Source organism: Salmo trutta, chromosome 37, assembly GCF_901001165.1.
Source record: "Salmo trutta chromosome 37, fSalTru1.1, whole genome shotgun sequence".
Lineage (NCBI taxonomy): Eukaryota > Metazoa > Chordata > Actinopteri > Salmoniformes > Salmonidae > Salmo > Salmo trutta.
In genome coordinates, this window is record NC_042993.1 from 8,242,638 (window position 1) to 8,259,705 (window position 17,068).

At 41.5% G+C, this 17,068-nt stretch overlaps 1 pseudogene; it reads left to right on the forward strand.

Annotated features, from left to right (window-relative positions):
* LOC115176452 (glutamate receptor ionotropic, NMDA 2D-like) overlaps positions 1–16,900 on the forward strand; it is a 77,204-nt pseudogene extending 60,304 nt beyond the window's left edge.
* Positions 16,901–17,068: the final 168 nt, after the last annotated feature.

The following is a 17,068-nucleotide window of genomic DNA, read 5'->3' on the forward strand; positions in this document are numbered from 1 at the left end:
AGCAGTAGTAGTGGTTGTTATGATAGTAGAGCAGTAGAAGTGGTTGTTATGATAAAAGAGCAGTAGAAGTAGTGATTGTTATGATAGTAGAGGAGTAGTAGTGGTTGTTATGATAGTAGAGCAGTAGTAGTGGTTGTTATGATAGTAGAGCAGTAGTAGTGGTTGTTATGATAGTAGAGCAGTAGAAGTGGTTGTTATGATAGTAGAGCAGTTGTAGTAGTGATTGTTATGATAGTAGAGGAGTAGTAGTGGTTGTTATGATAGTAGAGCAGTAGTAGTGGTTGTTATAATAGTAGAGCAGTAGTAGTTGTTGTTATGATTTTAGAGAAGTAGTAGTGGTTGTTATGATAGTAGAGCAGTAGTAGTAGTGAATGTTATGATAGTAGAGGAGTAGTAGTGGTTCTTATGATAGTAGAGCAGTAGTAGAAGTGGTTGTTATGATAGTAGAGCAGTAGTAGTGGTTGTCATGATAAAAGAGCAGTAGAAGTAGTGATTGTTATGATAGTAGAGGAGTAGTAGTTGTGATTGTTATGATAGTAGAGAGGTAGTAGTGGTTGTTATGATAGTAGAACAGTAGTAGAGGTTGTCATGATAGTAGAGCAGTAGTGGTGGTTGTTATGATAGTAGAGCAGTAGAAGTGGTTGTTATGATAAAAGAGCAGTAGAAGTAGTGATTGTTATGATAGTAGAGGAGTAGTAGTGGTTGTTATGATAGTAGAGCAGTAGTAGTGGTTGTTATGATAGTAGAGCAGTAGAAGTGGTTGTTATGATAGTAGAGCAGTTGTAGTAGTGATTGTTATGATAGTAGAGGAGTAGTAGTGGTTGTTATGATAGTAGAGCAGTAGTAGTGGTTGTCATAATAGTAGAGCAGTAGTAGTTGTTGTTATGATTTTAGAGAAGTAGTAGTGGTTGTTATGATGGTAGAGCAGTAGTAGTAGTGAATGTTATGATAGTAGAGGAGTAGTAGTGGTTCTTATGATAGTAGAGCAGTAGTAGAAGTGGTTGTTATGATAGTAGAGCAGTAGTAGTGGTTGTCATGATAGTGGAGCAGTAGTAGTGGCTGTTATGATTTTAGAGAAGTAGTAGTGGTTGTTATGATAGTAGAGCAGTAGTAGTAGTGAATGTTATGATAGTAGAGGAGTAGTAGTAGTGACTGTTATGATAGTAGAGGAGTAGTAGTGGTTGTTATGATAGTAGAGCAGTAGTAGTGGTTGTTATGATAGTAGAGGAGTAGTAGTGGTTGTTATGATAGTAGAGCAGTAGTAGTGGCTGTTATGATAGTAGAGCAGTAGTAGTGGTTGTTATGATAGTAGAGCAGTAGTAGTAGTGGTTGTCATGATAGTAGAGAAGTAGTAGTGGTTGTTATGATAGTAGAGAAGTAGTAGTGCTGGTTGTTATGATAGTAGAGCAGTAGTAGTAGTGATTGTTATGATAGTAGAGGAGTAGTAGTGGTTGTTATGATAGAAGAGCAGTAGTCTTAGTGGTTGTTATGATAGTAGAGTATTAGTAGTAGTGGTGTTTGTTATGATAGTAGACCAGTAGAAGTGGTTGTTTTGATAGTAGTGCAGTAGTAGTGGTTGTTATGATAGTAGAGCATTAGTAGTAGTGGTGTTTGTTATGATAGTAGAGTAGTGTTAGTGGTGGTTATGATAGTAGAGTATTAGTAGTAGTTGTGTTTGTTATGATAGTAGAGCAGTAGTAGTAATGTTTGTTATGATGGTAGAGTAGTAGTAGTAGCCGTTGTTATGATAGTAGAGCAGTAGTAGTGGTTGTTATGATAGTAGAGCATTAGTAGTAGTGGTTGTTATGATAGTAAGCAGTAGTAGTAGTTGTCATGATAGTAGAGCAGAAGTAGGGGTGTTTGTTATGATAGTAGAGGAGTAGTAGTAGTGACTGTTATGATAGTAGAGCAGTAGTAGTAGTGATTGTTATGATAGTAGAGGAGTAGTAGTGGTTGTTATGATAGTAGAGCAGTTGTAGTGGTTGTCATGATAGTAGAGCAGTAGTAGTGGTTGTTATTATGGTAGAGAAGTAGTAGTGGTTGTTATGATAGTAGAGCAGTAGTAGTAGTGATTGTTATGATAGTAGAGGAGTAGTAGTGGTTGTTATGATAGTAGAGCAGTAGTAGTGGTTGTCATGATAGTAGAGAAGTAGTAGTAGTGATTGTTATGATAGTAGAGGAGTAGTAGTGGTTGTTATGATAGAAGAGCAGTAGTAGTGGTTGTTATGATAGTAGAGTATTGGTAGTATTGGTGTTTGTTATGATTGTAGATCAGTAGAAGTGGTTGTTATGATAGTAGAGTATTAGTAGTAGTGGTGTTTGTTATGATAGTAGAGCTGTAGAAGTGGTTGTTATGATAGTAGAGTAGTAGTAATGTTTGTTATGATAGTAGAGTAGTGGTAGTGGGGGTTATGATAGTAGAGTATTAGTAGTAGTAGTGTTTGTTATGATAGTAGAGCAGTAGTAGTAATGTTTGTTATGATAGTAGAGCAGCAGTAGTAGTAGCCGTTGTTATGATAGTAGAGCAGTAGAAGTGGTTGTTATGATAGTAGAGCATTAGTAGTAGTGGTTGTTATGATAGTAGAGCAGTAGTAGTAGTGGTTGTTATGATAGTAGAGCATTAGTAGTAGTGGTTGTTATGATAGTAGAGCAGTAGTAGTAGTGGTTGTTATGATAGTAAGCAGTAGTAGTAGTTGTTATGATAGTAGAGCAGAAGTAGGGGTGTTTGTTATGATAGTAGAGCAGAAGTAGTGGTGTTTGCTATGATAGTAGAGCAGTGCTAGTGGTTGTTATGATAGTAGAGCAGAAGTAGTGGTGTTAGTTATGATAGTAGAGCAGTGGTTGTGGTTGTTATGATAGTAGAGTATTAGTTGTAGTGGTGTTTGTTATGATAGTAGACCAGCAGAAGTGGTTGTTATGATAGTAGAGTAGTGGTATTGGTTGTTAAGATAGTAGAGCAGTAGAAGTGGTTGTTATGATAGTAGAGCAGTAGAAGTGGTTGTTATGATAGTAGAGCAGTAGAAGTGGTTGTTTTGATAGAAGAGCAGCAGTAGGGGTGTTTGTTATGATAGTAGAGTAGTGGTAGTGGTTGTTTTGATTGTAGAGTATTAGTAGTAGTAGTCTTTGTTATGATAGTAGAGCAGTAGTAGTAATGTTTGTTATGATAGTTGAGCAGTAGTATTAGTTGTTGTTATGATAGTAGAGCAGTAGAAGTGGTTGTTATGATAGAAGAGCAGCAGTAGTGGTGTTTGTTATGATAGTAGAGTAGTGGTAGTGGTTGTTATGATAGTAGAGAAGTAGTAGTAGTAGTGGTTGTTATGATAGTAGAGCAGAAGTAGTGGTGTTTGTTACGATAGTAGAGCAGTGGTAGTCGTTGTTATGATAGTAGAGGAGTAGTAGTAGCGTTTTTTAAGATAGTAGAGCAGTAGTAGTTGTGATTGTTATGATAGTAGAGAGGTAGTAGTGGTTGTTATGATAGTAAAACAGTAGTAGAGGTTGTCATGATAGTAGAGCAGTAGTAGTGGTTGTTATGATATTAGAGCAGTAGAAGTGGTTGTTATGATAAAAGAGCAGTAGTAGTAGTGATTGTTTTGATAGTAGAGGAGTAGTAGTGGTTGTTATGATAGTAGAGCAGTAGTAGTGGTTGTCATGATAGTAGAGCAGTAGTAGTTGTTGTTATGATTTTAGAGCAGTAGTAGTAGTGATTGTTATGATAGTAGAGGAGTAGTAGTAGTGATTGTTATGATAGTAGAGGAGTAGTAGTGGTTCTTATGATAGTATAGCAGTAGTAGTAGTGATTGTTATGATAGTAGAGGAGTAGTAGTAGTGATTGTTATGATAGTAGAGGAGTAGTAGTGGTTGTTATGATAGTAGAGCAGTAGAAGTGGTGGTTCTTATGATAGTATAGCAGTAGTAGTAGTGGTTGTTATGATAGTAGAGCAGTAGTAGTAGTGATTGTTATGATAGTAGAGGAGTAGTAGTAGTGATTGTTATGATAGTAGAGGAGTAGTAGTGGTTCCTATGATAGTATAGCAGTAGTAGTAGTGGTTGTTATGATAGTGGAGCAGTAGTAGTGGCTTTTATGATAGTAGAGGAGTAGTAGTGGTTGTTATGATAGTAGAGCAGTAGTAGTGGTTGTCATGATAGTAGAGAAGTAGTAGTGGTTGTTATGATAGTAGAGAAGTAGTAGTGATTGTTATGATAGTAGAGCAGTAGTAGTAGTGGTTGTATTGATAGTAGAGCAGTAGAAGTGGTTGTTATGATAGTAGAGCAGTAGAAGTGGTTGTTTTGATAGAAGAGCAGCAGTAGGGGTGTTTGTTGTGATAGTAGAGTAGTGGTAGTGGTTGTTATGATTGTAGAGTATTAGTAGTAGTAGTGTTTGTTATGATAGTAGAGCAGTAGTAGTAATGTTTGTTATGATAGTTGAGCAGTAGTATTAGTGGTTGTTATGATAGTAGAGCAGTAGAAGTGGTTGTTATGATAGTAGAGCAGAAGTAGTGGTATTTGTTATGATAGTAGAGCAGTGGTAGTGGTTGTTATGATAGTAGAGCAGTAGTAGTGGTGGTTGTTGTGATAGTAGAGCAGTAGTAGTGGTTGTTATGATAGTAGAGAAGTAGTAGTAGCGTTTTTTAAGATAGTAGAGCAGTAGATGTGATTGTTATGATAGAAGAGCAGTAGTAGTAGTGGTTGTTGTGATTGTTGTGATAGTAGAGCAGTAGTAGTGGTGGTTGTTATGATAGTAGAGCAGTAGGAGTGGTGGTTGTTATGATAGTAGAGCAGTAGTAGTAGTTGTTGTTATGATAGTAGAGCAGTAGTAGTGGTGGTTGTTATGATAGTAGAGCAGTAGCAGTGATGGTTGTTATGATAGTAGAGCAGTAGTAGTAGTGGTTGTTGTGATAGTAGAGCAGTAGTAGTAACAAGCAGTACGAAGCAGACTAAGATAAAAAGTAATCATAAAAAGTAACACCATAAGAATAACATTAACGAGGCTATATACAGGGGGCACTGTTACCGAGTCAGTGTGCGGGGTACGGTCTAGTTGAGGTAATCTGTACATGTAGGTGGGTACGAAGTGTCTATGTTTATGTAACAAACAAACAGCGAGTAACGATTTTATGAATTGTTCAGCAGTCTTATGACTTGGGAGTAGAAGCTGTTGAGGAGCCTTTTGGTCCTAGACTTGGCCCTCCGGTACCGCTTGCCGTGCGGTAGTAGATAAAACAGTCTATAACTATGGTGACTGGAGTCTGACAATTTTATGTTTTTTTCCTCTGACACCGCCTATTATATAGGTCCTGGATGGCAGGAAGCTTGGCCTCAGATGATAGTACAGCAGTAGTAGTAGTTGTTATGATAGTAGAGCCATAGTAGTGGTGGTTGTTATGATAGCAGAGCAGTAGCGGTTGTTGTGATAGTAGAGCAGTAGTTGTTATGATTGTAGAGCAGTAGTAGTGATTGTTATGATAGTAGAGCAGTATTAGTGGTTGTTATGATAGTAGAGAATTAGTCGTAGTGGTTGTTATGATAGTAGAGCAGTAGTAGTGGTTGTTATGATAGTAGAGCAGTAGTAGTGGTTGTTATGATAGTAGAGCAGTTGTAGTGATTGTTATGATAGTAGATCAGTAGTAGTAGTGATTGTTATGATAGTAGAGCAGTAGTTGTTATGATTGTAGAGAAGTTGTCGTAGTGTTTGTTATGATAGCAGAAGTAGTGGTTGTTATGATAGTAGAGCAGTAGTAGTGGTTGTTATGATATTAGAGCAGTAGTGCTGGTTGTTATGATAGTACATTTACATTTTAGTAATTTAGCAGACGCTCTTATCCAGAGCAATTTACAGTAGTGAATGCATACATTTCATACAATTTCATAAATTTTTTTTCTGTGCTAGCCCCCCGTGGGAAAGAAACCCACAACCCTGGCGTTGCAAACACCATGCTCTACCAACTGAGCTACAGGGAAGGCTAGGTAATCTGTACATGTAGGTATAGCAGTAGTAGTAGTGGTTGTTATGATAGTAGAGCAGTAGTACTGGTTGTTATGATAGTAGAGCAGTAGTAGTGCTGGTTGTTATGATAGTAGAGCATTAGCAGTGATTGTTATGATAGTAAAGCAGTAGTAGCAGTGGTTGTTATGATAGCAGAGTCGTAGTATTAGTGGTTGTTATGATAGTAGAGCAGTAGTAGTAGTGGTTGTTATGATAGCAGAACAGTAGTAGCAGTGGTGGTTATGATAGTAGAGAAGAAGTAGTGGTTGTTTGATAGTAGAGCAGTGGTAGTGCTGGTTGTTATGATGGTAGAGCAGTAGAAGTAGCTGTTGTTGTTATTGTAGAGGCGTAGTAGTAGTGGTTGTTTTGATAGTAGAGCAGTAGTAGTGGTTGTTGTGATAGTAGAGAATTAGTAGTAGTGGTTGTTATGATAGTAGAGCAGTAGTGGTGGTGGTTGTTATGATTGTAGAGCAGTAGTAGTAGTAGTTGTTATGATAGTAGAGCAGTAGAAGTGGTGGTTGTTATGGTAGTAGAGCAGTAGTAGTTGTGGTTATGATAGTAGAGCAGAAGTGCTAGTGCTGGTTGTTATTGTAGTGGGGCAGTATTAGGGGTTTATGATAATAGTGCAGTAGTAGTGGTTGTTATGACGGTAGAGCAGTAGTAGTCGTTGTTATGATAGTAGAGCAGTAGTAGTGGTTGTTATGACGGTAGAGCAGTAGTAGTGGTTGTTATGATAGTAGAGCAGTAGTAGTGATTGTTATGATATTAGAGCAGTAGTAGTAGTGGTTGTTATGACGGTAGAGCAGTAGTAGTGCTGGTTGTTATGATAGGAGAGCAGTAGAAGTCGGGGTTGTTGTGATAGTAGAGAATTAGTAGTGGTTGTTATGATCGTAGAGCAGTGGTCATAGTGGTTGTTATGTTGTTAGAGCAGAAGTAGTAGTGGTTGTTGTGATCGTAGAGCAGTAGTCATAGTGGTTGTTATGTTCGTAGAGCAGAAGTAGTAGTGGTTGTTGTGATCGTAGAGCAGTAGTCATAGTGGTTGTTATGTTGGTAGAGCAGAAGTAGTAGTGGTTGTTGTGATCGTAGAGCAGTAGTCATTGTGGTTTTTCCGTTCGGTAGAGCAGTAGAACTAATGGTTGTTGTGATAGTAGAGAAATAGTAGTTCTGGTGGTTATGAAAATTGAGCAATAACGGTTATGATAGTAGAGTTGCAGAAGTAGTTGTTATGATAGTAGAGCAGTAGTAGTAGTGGTTGTTATGATCATAGAGCGGTAGTTATAGTGGTTGTTTTGTTGGTAGAGCAGAAGTAGTAGTGGTTGTTAGGATTTTTGAGCAGTAGTAGTGGTTGTTATGACGGTAGAGCAGTAGTAGTGCTGGTTGTTATGATAGGAGAGCAGTAGTAGTAGTGGTTGTTATGATGTTTGAGCAGTAGCTGTAGTTTTATTTATTATTGTAGAGCAGTATAAGTTGTGGTTGTGATAGTAGAGTTGCAGAAGTAGTTGTTATGATAGTACAGCAGTAGTAGTAGTGGTTGTTATGATAGTAGAGCAGTAGTCGTAGTGGTGATTTGTATGGTAGTGGGACGGTAGTAGTTGTTGTTATGATAGTAGAGCAGTATTAGTAGTGGTTGTTGTGATAGTAGAGAATTAGTTGTACTGGTAGTTATGAAAATTGAGCAATAGTAGTGGTTGTTATGATAGTAGAGCAGTAGTAGTTGTGGTTGTTATGATTGTAGAGCTGTAGTAGTAGTGGTTGTTATGATAGGAGAGCAGTAGAAGTAGTGGTTGTTGTGATAGTAGAGAAATAGTAGTACTGGTGGTATTGATAGTAGATTAGTAGTAGTGGTTATTATGATAGTGGAGTAGTTGTAATAGTGGTTGTTATGATAGTAGAGCCGTAGTAGTGGTGGTTGTTATGATTGTAGAGCAGTAGAAGAAGTAGTTGTTATGATTGTAGAGCAGTAGTAGTGGTGCTCGTTGTTATGATTGTAGACTAGTAGTAGTGGTGGTTATGATAGTAGAGCAGTAGTAGTGGTGGTTAAGATAGTAGAGCTTTAGTTGTAGTGGTTGTTATTTTAGTGAAGCAATAGTAGTGATTGTTATGATAGTAGAGCAGTAGTAGTGGTTGTTATGATAGTAGAGCAGTAGTAGTCGTGGTTTTTATGGTAGTAGAGCAGTGGTAGTTGTGGTTGTTGTGATAGTAGAGCAGAAGTCGTGGTGGTTGTTTTTATTGTAGAGAATTAGTAGTACTGGTGGTTATGAGAATTGAGCAATATCAGTCATGGTTATTATGAAAGTAGAGCAGTAGCAGTTGTTATTATAATATTAGAGCATTAGTTGTAGTGCTTGTTATGTTGGTAGAGCATTAGTAGAGGTGGGTATTATGATATTAGAGCAGTAGTAGTGGTGGTTGTTATAATTGTAGAGCAGTATTAGTGTTAGTTGTTATGATATTAGAGCAGTAGTAGTGGTGGTTGTTATGATAGTAGAGCAGTATTAGTTGTTATTATGTTAGTATAGCATTAGTAGTGGTTATTATGATATTAGAGCAGTAGTATTGCTGTTTCTTATGATAGGAGAGCAGTAGACTTGGTGGTTGGTATGATAGTATAGCATTAGTTGTAGTGGTTGTTATGATAGTGGAGCAGTAGTAGTGGTTGGTATGATAGTAGAGCAGTAATAGTGGTTGTTATGATTGTAGAGCAGCAGTAGTGGTTGTTGTGATAGAAGACAATTAGTTGCAGTGGTTGTTATGATATTAATGCAGTAGTAGTGCTGGTTGTTATGATATTTGAGCAGTAGTAGTTGTTATGACGGTAGAGGAGTAGTAGTGCTGGTTGTTATGATAGGAGAGCAGGTGAAGTAGTGGTTGTTATGATTGTTGAGCAGTAGCTGTAGTTTATTTATGATAGTAGAGCAGTAGAAGGTGTTGTTATGATAGTAGAGCAGTAGCAGTACTGGTTGTCATGATAGTAGAGCAGTAGTTGTAGTGGTTGTTATGATATTAAAGCAGTAGTCGTGGTTGTTATGATAGTAGAGCAGCCATAGTAGTTATTGTTATGATCGTAGAGAAGTAGTAGTGGTTGTTATGATAGTAGAGCAGTAGTAGTAGTGGTTGTTACGATCGTCGAGCAGAAGTTGTAATGGTTGTTATGATATTCGAGCAATACTAGTAGTGGTTGTTGGTGGTACGAGTGGTTATTATAGTAGAGTAGTAATAGTAGTGGTTGTTATGATCTTGGAGCGGTAGTGGAAGTGGTTATAATAGTAGAGCAGTAGTAGTGGTTGGTATGATTGTAGAGCGGTAATAGTGGTTGTTAGGATTGTAGAGCAGTTGTAATAGTGCTTGTTGTGATGGTAGAGCCGTGGTTGTGCTGGTTGTTATGGTAGTAGAGCAGTAGTAGTAGTGCTTTTTATGATAGTAGAGCAGTAGAAGTAGTGGTTATGACAGTTGAGCAGTAATAGCTGTGGTTGTTATAATTGTAGCGCAGCACTAGTGGTGTTTGTTATGATCGTAGAGCAGTAGTAGTGGTTGTTGTTATGATAGTAGAGCATTGGTCGTAGTGGTTGTTATGGTGGTTGAGCAGTAGTAGTGGTTGTCATTATTGTAGGGCTGCGGTAGTGGTTGTTATTATGGTAGAGCAGCAGTTGTAGTGGTTGTTCTGATATTAGATCACCATTAGTGGTGGTGTTTGTTACAATTTTAGGGAATGTAGTAGGAGTGGTTGTTATGATAGTGGAGAATTGTAGTGGTAGTGGTTGTTATGACAGTAGAGCGGTAGTAGTGGTGGTTGTTGTGTTAGTAGATCAGTAGTAGTAGTAGTTGTTATGATAGTAGAGCATTAGTAGTAGTTGTTATGATAGTAGAGCAGTAGTATTAGTGGTTGGTATTATAGTAGAGCATTAGTAGTAGTGGTTGTTATGATAGTAGAGCATTAGTATTAGTGATTGTTATGATAGAGCATTAGTATTAGTGATTGTTATGATAGTAGAGTATTAGTAGTAGTTGTTATGATAGTAGAGCATTAGTATTAGTGGTTGTTATGATAGTAGAGCAGTAGTAGTTGTTGTTATGATAGTAGAGCAGGTGTAATGGTGGTTATGACAGTAGAGCAGTAGTTGTGGTGGTTACGATTTTAGAGCAGTAGTAGTGGTTGTTATGGTAGTAGAGCAGTAGTAGTGGTTGTTATGATAGGAGAACAGTAGTAGTGGTTGTTATGGTAGTAGAGCAGTAGTTGTGGTTGTTATGATGGTAGAGCTGTAGTAATGGTGGTTATGATAGTTAAGCAGCAATCGTAGTGGTTGTTATGATATTAGATCATTAGTGGTGGTTGTTATGGTAGTAGAACAGCAGTAGTGGTTGTTATGATGGTAGAGCAGCAGTTGTAGTGGTTGTTATGATATTAGATCATTAGTGGTGGTTGATATAATAGTAGAGCAGTAGTAGTAGTTGTTGTTACAATAGTAGATCATTAGTGGTGGTTGTTATGGTAGTAGAACAGCAGTAGTGGTTGTTATGATGGTAGAGCAGTAGTTGTGGCGTTTGTTAGAATTTTAGGGAATGTAGTAGTAGTGGTTGTTATGATTGTAGAGAATTGTAGTGGTAGTGGTTGTTAAGACAGTAGAGCGGTAGTAGTGGTGGTTGTTGTGTTAGTAGATCAGTAGTAGTAGTAGTTGTTATGATAGTAGAGCATTAGTAGTAGTTGTTATGATAGTAGAGCAGTAGTATTAGTGGTTGGTATTATAGTAGAGCATTAGTAGTAGTGGTTGTTATGATAGTAGAGCATTAGTATTAGTTATTGTTATGATAGTAGAGTTTTAGTAGTAGTTGTTATGATAGTAGAGCATCAGTATTAGTGGTTGTTATGATAGTAGAGTAGTAGTAGTAGTGATTGTTATGATAGTAGAGCATTAGTATTAGTGATTGTTATGATAGAGCATTAGTATTAGTGATTGTTATGATAGTAGAGCTTTAGTAGTAGTTGTTATGATATTAGAGCATCAGTATTAGTGGTTGTTATGATAGTAGAGCATCAGTAGTAGTGGTTGTTATGATAGTAGAGCATTAATATTAGTGATTGTTATTATAGAGCATTAGTATTAGTGGTTGGTATGATAGTAGAGCATTAGTAGTGGTTGTTATGATAGTTGAGCAGTATTAGTAGTGGTTGTTATGATTGTTGAGCAGTAGGAGTAGTGGTTATGACAGTGGAGCAGTAATAGCTGTGGTTGTTATAATTGTAGAGCAACACTAGTGGTGTTTGTTATGATAGTTGAGCAGTAGTAGTGGTTGTTGTTATGATAGTAGAGCATTGGTAGTAGTGGTTGTTATGGTAGTTGAGCAGTAGTAGTGGTAGTCATTATTGTAGAGCAGCAGTAGTGGTTGTTATGATATTAGATCGTTAGTGGTGGTGTTTGTTACAATTTTAGGGAATGTAGTAGTAGTGGTTGTTATGATAGTAGAGCATTTGTATTAGTGGTTGTTATGATAGTAGAGCATTAGTGGTGGTGTTTGTTAGAATTTTAGCTATTGTAGTAGTAGTGGTTGTTATGATAGTAGAGAATTGTAGTGGTAGTGGTTGTTATGACAGTAGAGCGGTAGTATTGGTGGTTGTTGTGTTAGTAGAGCAGTAGTAGTAGTAGTTGTTATGATAGTAGAGCATTAGTAATAGTTGTTATGATAGTAGAGCATTATTAGTGGTTGTTATTATAGTAGAGCAGTAGTAGTAGTGGTTGTTATGATAGTAGAGCATTAATATTAGTGATTGTTATGATAGAGCATTAGTATTAGTGGTTGGTATGATAGTAAAACATTAGTAGTGGTTGTTATAATTGTAGAGCAACACTAGTGGTGTTTGTTATGATAGTTGAGCAGTAGTAGTGGTTGTTGTTATGATAGTAGAGCATTGGTAGTAGTGGTTGTTATAGTAGTTGAGCAGTAGTAATGGTAGTCATTATTGTAGAGCAGCAGAAGTGGTTGTTATGATATTAGATCGTTAGTGGTGGTGTTTGTTACAATTTTAGGGAATGTAGTAGTAGTGGTTGTTATGATAGTAGAGCATTTGTATTAGTGGTTGTTATGATAGTAGAGCATTAGTGGTGGTGTTTGTTAGAAATGTAGCTATTGTAGTAGTAGTGGTTGTTATGATAGTGGAGCAGTAGGAGTAGTGGTTGTTTTGATAGTACAGGAGTGTTAGTGGTTATGATTGTGGAGCAGTAGTAGTACGGTTTGTTATGAAAGTAGAGCAGTAGTTTAAGTGGTTGTTATGAAAGTAGAGCAGTAGTTGTAGTGGTTGTTATGATTTTTGAGCAGTAGTATTAGGGGTTGTTGTGATAGTATAGCACTAATTGTGGTGGTTGTTATGATAGTAGAGCAGTATTAGTGGTTCTTATGATAGTAGAGCAGTAGTTATAGTGGTTGTTATAATTGTAGAACAGTAGTATTAGGGGTTGTTATGATAGTAGAGCAGTAATAGTAGTGGTTGTTTTGATCGTAGAGCAGTAGGAGTGGTTGTTGTGATAGTTTAGCAGTAGTTGTAGTGGTTTTTGTGATAGTAGAGCAGTAGTTGTAGTGGTTGTTATGGTGGTAGAGCAGTAGTGGTAGTGGTTGTTATGATAGTAGAGCAGTAATTGTAGTTGTTATGACAGTAGTTTCATTGCATTCCTCTCTGACAAGTGCTTTTTTAATCCCTCATTGAATCATACATCTGCTACCTGTCTGTCCATCGCTATGGTTACACAAGCAGTCTCCCTATCAGCCAATCAGAGCGGGCGTTGGGCCCCCTGTGCTTGTTGGTTGGGTAGTTTTCATTAATGAAAAATACAAACATGTTGGCTCCCCTGTAGGTTAGCAGATGAGAATCCCCTAACCCACCTGAGCCTACGACCATGATATAGATTCTGGCCATCCTTCCACCACATTTAAATTATTCTAATCTCCAAGCTCTCCCTTCTCTCTTCTTCTGTCTCTCCTTCTCCCTGTCTGTTATTCTTCTCCTTCGCTTCTCTCTGATGTGTCACATTTACCCCCTTTTCTCTCCTCTCATCCTCTTCAAACTGAAGAGTGTACCTGCTGTTTGTCATAATGACAATCTCTGCCTCTCGTCCTCCGTCTCTGCCTCCCTCGTTCCCTCGCTCCTCTCTTTCCCCTGGCACACTGTGGTCGTGGACAGAGAAAGATTTCCTCTCTCCTTCTCTTTCCCTCTCTCCCACTATATATAACTGTACCTCTGCTTCTCTCCCTCATTCCTTCTTTCATCCCTCTCTTTCTCTTTACTTATTTTTATCCACTCTCTCCCTCTTTTCTTCCTCCTTCCTGTCTCTTTCTCTCTCCTCTCTTTATTTGCTCTCAGTTCTAGGGTTATAATGTTTTCAGGCTTATTTGACTTCTATTTTATTTGTCACTGTTCAGCCCCTCCTTTTCTAGCCCCCTCTCTCTCTTTCTTTACCTCTCTCTCCTCCTCCTTCTCATCCACTCATTTTGCCATATTGTTGAAGCTTGACAAAAACAGGCCTTTACAATTGTTGACCATTGACCTTGAGGAGTCACCTTGAATGAGGAGCAAACAGAGAGCCTGAGGACCTCCCTTTAGTGCTAATGAAACACACACACACACACACACACACACACACACACACACACACACACACACACACACACACACACACACACACACACACACACACACACACACACACACACACACAACACACACACACACACTCACACTCACACTCACACTCATACTCACACTCACACACACACACAGCTAACACTAACCCTCCGCTCCTGTTCTCCTTCAACCTCTCCCTACTCCCTAACCCTCCTCTCATGTTCTCTCTCCTCGTCCTCCAACCTCCCCCTACTCCCTAACCCTCCACTCCACTCCTGTCCTCCTCTTTTCTCCTCCTCCAACCTCCCCCTACTCCCTAATCCTAACATCTCCTCTTTCACCTTCCTTTCCCTTTCCCTCCCCAATTCTCTCCAATTCTCTCCTTTGCATGAACCTCTTGATGCCTGCCTCCTCTTCACCTCCTTTTGCACCCTCTCTTCATCTCTCTCTGTCCCTCTCCCTATCTCCCATCTCTCTCTTGCCCTCTCCCTATCCCCCATCTCTCTCTGTCCCTCTCCCTATCCCCCATCTCTCTCTGTCCCTCTCCCTATCTCCTATCTCTCTCTTGCCCTCTCCCTATCCCCCATCTCTCTCTGTCCCTCTCCCTATCTCCCATCTCTCTCTTGCCCTCTCCCTATCTCCCATCTCTCTCTTGCCCTCTCCCTATCCCCATCTCTCTCTGTTCATCTCTCTATCCCCATCTCTCTCTTGCCCTCTCCCTATCCCCCATCTCTCTCTGTCCCTCTCCCTATCCCCCATCTCTCTCTGTCCCTCTCCCTATCCCCCATCTCTCTCTGTCCCTCTCCCTATCTCCCATCTCTCTCTTGCCCTCTCCCTATCCCCCATCTCTCTCTGTCCCTCTCCCTATCCCCCATCTCTCTCTGTCCCTCTCCCTATCTCCCATCTCTCTCTTGCCCTCTCCCTATCCCCCATCTCTCTCTGTCCCTCTCCCTATCTCCCATCTCTCTCTTGCCCTCTCCCTATCCCCCATCTCTCTCTGTCCCTCTCCCTATCTCCCATCTCTCTCTTGCCCTCTCCCTATCCCCCATCTCTCTCTGTCCCTCTCCCTATCCCCCATCTCTCTCTGTCCCTCTCCCTATCTCCCATCTCTCTCTTGCCCTCTCCCTATCCCCCATCTCTCTCTGTTCATCTCTCTATCCCCATCTCTCTCTTGCCCTCTCCCTATCCCCCATCTCTCTCTGTTCATCTCTCTATCCCCATCTCTCTCTTTCCCTCTCCCCTCCCCCATCTCTCTCTGTCCCTATCCCCAATCTCTCTCTTGCCCTTTCCCAATCCCCCATCTCTCTATGTCCCTTTCCCTATCCCCCATCTCTCTATGTCCCTTTCCCTATCCCCCACCTCTCTATGTCCATCTCCCTATCCCCCATCTCTCTCTGTTCTTCTCGCTATCCCCCATCTCTCTGTCCCTCTCCCTACTCCCTATCTCACTCTGTCCCTCTCCCTATCCCACATCTCTATCTTCCCTCTCCATATCCCCCATCTCTCTCTGTCCCACTCCCTATCCCCCATCTCTCTCTGTCCCTCTCCCTATGCCCCATCTCTCTCTACCCTACCCCTATTCCCCTTCTCCCTGTTTCACTCCCCTTTCCACCCTCCCCAGATGAGATTGAGATGCTGGAGCGTCTGTGGCTGTCTGGTATCTGTCACAATGATAAGATTGAGGGTGATGAGCAGTAAGCTGGACATAGACAACATGGCGGGTGTCTTCTACATGCTGCTGGTGGCTATGGGGCTCAGTCTGCTGGTATTTGCCTGGGAGCACCTGGTCTACTGGAGGCTCAGACACTGCATGGCTACCAGCTCCGGGAGACTGGACTTCCTACTGGCCATCAGTAGGGTGAGTTTGTGTGGTGGGAAATGGTGTGTGTGTGTGTGGGGAGGGGGGTCAAGAGATAGAGGTATCTTATGTGTGTGCGTCGGTGTGTTTGTATGTGTTTGTCTGCGTGCGTGCGTGTGTGATGTGTGTGTGTGACCTGTATGTTGAGGTCAATTCCATTTCCACTCAGTCAATTCACAGGATTAATTGGAATTCCTCTCACATTCAGGATGTATGGTAACCTTGACGATGACCTTGATGGAAACAACAAATATATATTATGCATACAGCTTGACTGATAACTGCTCGTCCCTCAGTCACATAGGACATGTTTAATTTGATTCTATTAGTACATGATTGAATGTTCATTACCATTCCCTGCTTGTTCTCTATCTCTCCCTCTCTACCAGGGCATGTACAGTTGTTGTAGCTTTGAGGATGAAACTAAGCCGGGTGGGGCCAAATCCTCCATGGCTATGCTCCCCCACCATCATGGCACCTTGGTAACAGTCCCGCCCCCGCCACACTTGGTCAGTGCGTCGTCAACCAACCCGGCCCTGACCATGGCGCAGCAGCAACAGTCACAGCCCGTCTACAAAACACAGCTACCTGGATCCCCTCCCACCGTGGTGCATTCTGGGACAGCGCTGGGGCCCTCCAACACTCCCATGCTGGGGGCGCCCCTGCCCTGCTCCACATTCCTCCCCCGGCCTGATCGCAGACTGGCCGTGGTGGATCGCTGGAGGCTGCCCAAGGCCGGGACCGCCACCAACCCCATGGCCGTCCGCGGGGCCGTCGCAGACATGGGTTCCTTCCCCCAGAAAGTGGCTCCGACCTGGAGCACGACAGCTGGAGGAGTGGGGGTTGGTGGTGGTGGTGGTGGGGGGCTGGATGGATATAAACGCTACTATGGACCCATCGACCCTGAGGGTCTGGGGCCCTGTATGGACCAGCCGGCAGGGTCCCAGACCCCCAAAACAGCCCCCAGGAGCCACCCTCAACCCCCTCCCGCCACGGTGGCCTTCTACTCAGAGAAAGGTCCTGACCAGGGGGTGGGGAAGAGGGTGGTGGGAGGTGGTGGTGCTGGGTGTCAGGGGAAGGGAGGGGTCAAACCTTTGGGGACGCCTCGGCTGCCTCCTAAAAGTCAAGCCGTGGGCGTGACCCCAGTCCCTCTGCCCACTAACCCCCCACTGCCACAACCCTCCCCCCCTCTCCCCTCATCCTTTTGGAGGAAACGCCGGCCCAAGAAGTCCAAAGAGCCAGGCGGGCCTCTGTACGAGAACATCCTACCACTGGGGCGCAGGGGAGGAGGAAGGGATGGAGTGAGGGATGGTGGAGGGAGGAGGGGACGCCCCCTCTCTCCTCCTCTCCCGCTTCCCGTAACTGTGCCCATGTCCCCCACCTACACTCCCCCTTCCCCCTCCACCTCACTCCCCTACACCAGCTCAACTTCTTCCTCTTCTTCTAACACATCGTCCACCTCTTCCTCTACCTCCTCCTCTCGCTCCTCCTCTCCTTCCTCCTCCTCCTTGACCTCTCAGAGCACGCGGGAAGGTTTGGACGCAGAGGAGGATGATGAGGATGAGGAGCTGACCGAGGAGTCCAGTCTTCTCCTGGGAGGGGGAGGGACAGAACG